This window comes from Camellia sinensis, chromosome 3 (genome assembly GCF_055761805.1).
Source record: "Camellia sinensis isolate YWXY chromosome 3, ASM5576180v1, whole genome shotgun sequence".
NCBI classification, from domain to species: Eukaryota; Viridiplantae; Streptophyta; class Magnoliopsida; order Ericales; family Theaceae; genus Camellia; species Camellia sinensis.
In genome coordinates, this window is record NC_138963.1 from 94,550,837 (window position 1) to 94,556,904 (window position 6,068).

A 6,068-nucleotide genomic window follows, 5' to 3' on the forward strand; every position below is an offset into this window, starting at 1 on the left:
GAGACATTACCTGTTTCAAGTGTGGCCAGTTGGGCCACAAGTCTCCAGTTTGTCCTCAGAGGGGGGGAGTTCAGAGAGCAGCATCTTCTTCGGCTCGACCTCAGAGCCAGAGTCAGGGTAGAGGTCAGCCACTCTCGTGTTATCAGTGTGGTTAGCCAGGGCATATGAAGAGGTATTGCCCGCAGTTGGGTGGCACATCTGGTGCATCTGGTTTGAGGCCGATTCAGGGTCAGCAGCCAGCTCAGTCGGGTCAGGCCTCGAGGGCCAATCAGGGGGCTTCATCGTCTCAGTCGGTGCAGCAATCTTATGCTCCTAGGGTTGAGCAAGTTGATCAGAGGTCGTCTGGGCGCGTGTATGCTGTTACCGCGCAGGATCTTGTGCCAGCACCATCAGTTGTGAGAGGTACCTTCTTGTTTTGCAACTCGGTTGCTAATGTTTTGATTGATACGGGTGCATCTCATTCCTTTGTGTCTGCTGCATTTGCATCTGTTTTGGAGTTGGAGTTAGCACAACTAGCATCTCCTATTTGTGTAGTGTCACCTCTTGGGGGTGAATTGATTTTGAAACAAGGCGTTAGGGGTTGTGATATAGAGGTTGATTATCATAGAATCCCATTTTCCTTTGTAGTTATGCCTATGAGGGGTTTCGATGTTATTTTGGGTATGGACTGGTTATCGTCATACCGGGCAGTTATTGATTGCTACCGCCAGAGGGTCACTTGTTGTACCGTGAGCGGAGAGTATTTTCATTTTCTGGGGGACCGGGTTGGTGATGTGTTGCCACCGGGGTATGTTCTGCGAGGACGGAGTGAGCTTAGTGGGCTACTTGCTAACCTTTCGATTAGTGAGGATAATGAGACTCAGATTGTGTTGCCAAGGGTGGTTTGTGAGTACTCGGATGTCTTTCCCGAGGATCTTGTTGGTTTGCCACCGCATCGGGAGATTGAGTTCTCTATTGACCTAGTGCCCGGCACGGCGCCGATTTCCATGGCACCTTATCGTTTTGCCCCAGCCGAGTTAGTTGAGTTGAAAATCCAACTCCAGGAGTTGCTAGATAAGGGCTTTATTCGTCCTAGTGTTTCGCCGTGGGGAGCACCGGCCCTCTTTGTTAAAAAGAAAGGTGGTGCTTTGAGACTTTGTATAGATTACCGGAAGTTGAATCGGGCTACGGTCAAGAATAAGTACCCTATGCCCCGTATAGATGACCTGTTTGACCAGTTGAAGGGTTCCCGTTGTTTCTCTAAGATAGACTTGAGATCGGGTTACCACCAGTTGAGGGTCAGGGAAGAGGATATTTCGAAGACGGCATTCCGTACGCGGTATGGCCATTATGAGTTTCTGGTGATGCCATTCGGACTCACCAATGCACCGGCAGTCTTTATGGACTTGATGAACCAAATCTTCCGGGAATTCTTGGATCGGTTTGTAGTCGTTTTTGTGGACGACATCCTTATCTATTCGCCTTCTGAGGAGGAGCACGAGGCACACTTGAGGGTGGTGCTTGAGTTACTTAGAGCCCATAGGTTGTATGCCAAGTTTGGGAAGTGTGAGTTCTGGCTGAGAGAAGTCAAATTCTTAGGCCATGTGGTATCCGGTGAAGGAGTGTCTGTTGATACATCCAAGGTAGAGGCAGTGCAGGATTGGGCACAGCCTAAGAGTGTATTTGAGATCCGCAGTTTTCTGGGATTAGCTGGGTATTACCGTCGGTTTGTGAAAGATTTCTCCAGGTTAGCATCACCGTTGACTAGACTGACTCGGAAGGGAGTCAAATTTGTATGGAGTGAGACTTGTGAAAAGTCGTTTCAGGAGTTGAAAGTTAGACTGACTACCGCTCCAGTATTGATTATTCCAGAGAGAGGGTTGGGTTATACAGTCTATTGTGACGCCTCACGAGAGGGTCTGGGTTGTGTGTTAATGCAAGAGGGGAAAGTAGTTGCCTATGGCTCACGTCAGTTGAAAATTCACGAGCAGAATTACCCTACACATGATCTAGAGATAGCAGCTGTGATATTTGCCTTGAAGATTTGGAGGCATTATCTTTATGGTGAGAGGTTCGAGGTGTTCTCGGATCATAAGAGTCTGAAGTATTTATTTACACAGAAAGACTTGAACTTGAGGCAAAGGAGGTGGATGGAATTTATAGAGGATTATGACTTTGAGTTGCATTATCATCCGGGAAAGGCCAATGTGGTGGCCGATGCCCTTAGCAGGAAACCTGTTAGTGACATAGCTAGTATAGCCATCCGAGAATGGGAGATGTTGGGTGCACTTGGGGAGTTTGATTTACTTCTGGGCGAATCCGTTGAGGCTGCGGCCTTGTTTTCTGTTATTGCACAGCCTTCACTTGTGACTCGAGTGTTAGAGGCTCAGAGAGGTGACTTTGAGGTAGAATCTCTTCGTGAGAAGATTTCCGGTGGGAAGGTTGAGAAGGGTTTGACGGTGTATTCCGACCTGAGTGTGAGATACCGAGACCGTCTGTTTGTGCCGGAGTCTTGCCGAGAGGAGGTACTCCGAGAGTTTCATCATTCACGCCTTGCGGTGCATCCGGAAGGCACTAAGATGTATCGGGATTTGGGTCGCCAGTTTTGGTGGCGGGGTATGAAGAGAGATGTGGCAGCTTTCGTATCTAAGTGCCTTACTTGCCAGCAAGTGAAGGCCGAGCATCAGAGGCCAGCGGGTTTGTTGCAACCCTTGCCTATTGCCGAGTGGAAGTGGGAGCATGTCACTATGGACTTCGTTGTAGGTCTTCCGAGGACTCAGCGGGGTAGTGATGCTATTTGGGTGGTTGTAGACCGGTTGACTAAGTCGGCGCACTTTATTCCTATGCGCATGAGAGATTCGGTAGATCATCTTGCCGACTTGTATATTCAGGACATAGTGAGATTGCACGGGGTCCCAGTGACGATCGTCTCAGATAGAGATCCTCGTTTTACTGCCAGGTTGTGGCAGAGTTTGCAGAGTGCCTTAGGCACTAAGTTGACCTTTAGCACGGCTTATCATCCTCAGACTGACGGACAGTCCGAGCGTACTATTCAGATACTTGAGGATATGCTTCGGGGTTGTGTTCTAGACTTTAGTGGGTCGTGGGAGAGGCACTTGCCGTTGGTGGAGTTTGCCTACAACAACAGTTTCCAGTCTAGTATCGGTATGGCAACATTTGAGGCCTTGTATGGCCGACCGTGTAGATCTCCTGTGTGTTGGGCCGAGGTGGGTGATGCACCTCTGTTGGGTCCAGAGTTGGTGAGGGAAACGACGGAGAAAGTTGAGCTTATTTGTAAGAGGCTTGTTACAGCACAGAGTCGTCAGAAATCGTATGCCGACCGTAGGAGGAGACCTTTGGTGTTTGAGGTGGGTGATCATGTCTTTCTGAAGATATCACCTAGACGGGGTTTCATGAGGTTTGGGAAGAGTGGGAAGTTGTCCCCTCGGTTCATTGGTCCGTTTGAGATCCTTGAGAGGATTGGCGAGGCTGCTTATCGTTTAGCTTTGCCGCCGCAGTTGTCCGGAGTACATGACGTGTTTCATGTGAGTATGCTTCGGAAGTATGAGCCGGATCCATCACATGTGTTGGATTGGACCGATTTAGTGGTTGATGAGGATGTCTCGTATGAGGAGAGACCGGTTCGGGTATTGGATAGGCGGGATCAAGTTTTGCGAGGCAAGACCATTCCTTTGGTAAAAATTTTGTGGAAACATCATGGAGTGGAGGAAGCCACTTGGGAGCGTGAATTGGAAGTCCGCGAAAAATACCCGGACATGTTTATTAATTTGTAATATTGTATTTAGATTTTGTAATATTGTTGAACTTAAGAGCTTTACATATGTCTTAAGTTGAAAAACGTTGAGTATGTTTTGGTAAATGGGGGTATCTTGAAACTTGCTTCATTATAGAAGTTTAGTATAGCATTGCATATACTGATTACATTGCTGAGTGTGTTATATATATCATGCAATTGAATATGATATGGGGATTGCTAACATTGGAAGGAATAATGCATAATATTGATACAGGTTGAAATTTATGTTGTTTTATATATATATGTTGTGAGATGCCTCTTGATAAAGAGATGAAGTGACCAGTATTGGGTCAAGCTGTTTATTATTGTTATATAATATCTTTGGGAATTGAGAAAAACTTGTTTTTATAAACTTATGCTTAATTTCGGGGACGAAATTCTTTTAAGGAGGGGAGGTTATAGCGACCCCGGTCTTTTTCCATTTGATTATTGTATCCGGACTTAGGTTCCGTAGACTCTGTCATTGTATAATTGTTGTTGTTGTCCTTTATTTTCTCTTTTGGAGTTATAGGATGTGTTGGACAGGTTTGTTTCAGGTTGGTTGGGTTTAGAAATCCAGTGTTGCTGCCCAGAATTTTGACTCTTCGCTCGAGCGAGAAGTTCTTCGCTCGAGCGATCTCTTTGTTTTGGTCCTTCGCTCGAGCCAGGGTAGCTTCGATCGAGCGAGGGTTGTGTTTTGAGTTAGACCTGAGAGCTGAGGTTTTTGGCTCGAGCGAGCTTTTCTTCGCTCGAGCGAGTTAGTTCGTTCTTCGCTCGAGCGATAGTTGCTTAGCTCGAGCGTGTGTCTGATTGCAGACCTGAGGGTTTGAGTTCTTCGCTCGATCGAGTTTTCTTTCGCTCGAGCGAGCTTTTGTGTTGTTGGCTCGAGCAAGGCTCCCTTGGCTCGAGCGTAGATTTTCTGTGTCTGATCGCTCGAGCGACCAAGTCTTCGCTCGAGCGAGCCTGTCCAGCTTATATACGCAGCAGCGGGTTTTGATCAGTCTTTTTCATCTTCTTTTTGATCCCAAACCCTAGGTCCGACTTCTCTCTCTCCATACTCACCTTCTCTCTTAGATTTGATCCACTTAGGGTGTGTTTCTACCATAGATCCTTCATTAAAAAGATAGAGTGAGTCGAGGGCTTCCATTTAATCTGAACATTTGGCGATTTGGAGCACTTTGGTTTTTGGGTATTCATCTCTGTCTTCTCCATTTGGGTTGTTCTTTTCGAGGTAGGGATTTCCTACTCCATTTTATAAGTTTTGATCTAAGTTATGGTATTTTGATATGTTGGGGATACTTTGGTAATTTTGGGAAAAACCCTAGTTGTAATATTAAATTAATTAGTATAATTAATTCATGGAATTGGGAAAAGAAGGTTAAATTCATGAAATTGGGGAATTCATTGATTAAATAGTGTAATTGGTTAATTTGAATCATTTGTCTATTGAATTGTTGACATAGTTATTTTCAGTTTAGAAATAACTGTTTTGGGCTATCGGTGGAGGATAGTCGTGATTGTTGTAGACATTGCATGTGGATTAGGAATAACTGAAACTAATCACATTGGTTAAGTCATTAATTTTGATTATTGCATTGATACAGAAAATACGTGTATTGATTGAGCATTGCATTTGCATATATTGTTTTGTGTGGGAGGAGATAGGGGATGTACTCCACGGTTTAGGGGAAGATAGGGGATGGACCTCTAAACCGGATTTTGTTTGGGAGGAGATAGGGGATGGACTCCATTAGCTTCACTTTTAAGTGTGCTTATTTATATAGAAGTGTTTTTATTGATACAACACTAAAATGTGTATCAAACTGGAAGTATGAAGTGTTTTGATTTGAGCATGAGTCTCATTTGTTTGTTGGTATTGGAGGAATGTGAATCTGATATACATAATTCTTTGTGGTAAGTTTGGCCAGGTTCTGAGCCATGTTGATAAAGTTGGAAAGTAAAACGTGTCTTAGACAATAGTGTCATGAGACTGTAAAACGGAGTAATTGATTATCTTGGTTAACCATCTGTTGAATGCTATTGCTTTATTCATTGCTTATATGCGGTTTAGTATATTTCTACTGGGCTGTGGCTCACCCTAGATAGGAACATCATTTTCAGGTTCAGGTGATAAGCTACCTCCAAGGACTTAGCTTGGAAGGGACTTGGATTTTGAAGACTATCTTTAGTTAATTGTCTTTATTTATTAGTACATGTAAACATCCAAACCTAGGGCTTTTCTTGTATTGAGTTAGAACTCATCTTTTTGTATCCAAGTGTTGGCTTGGAAAGA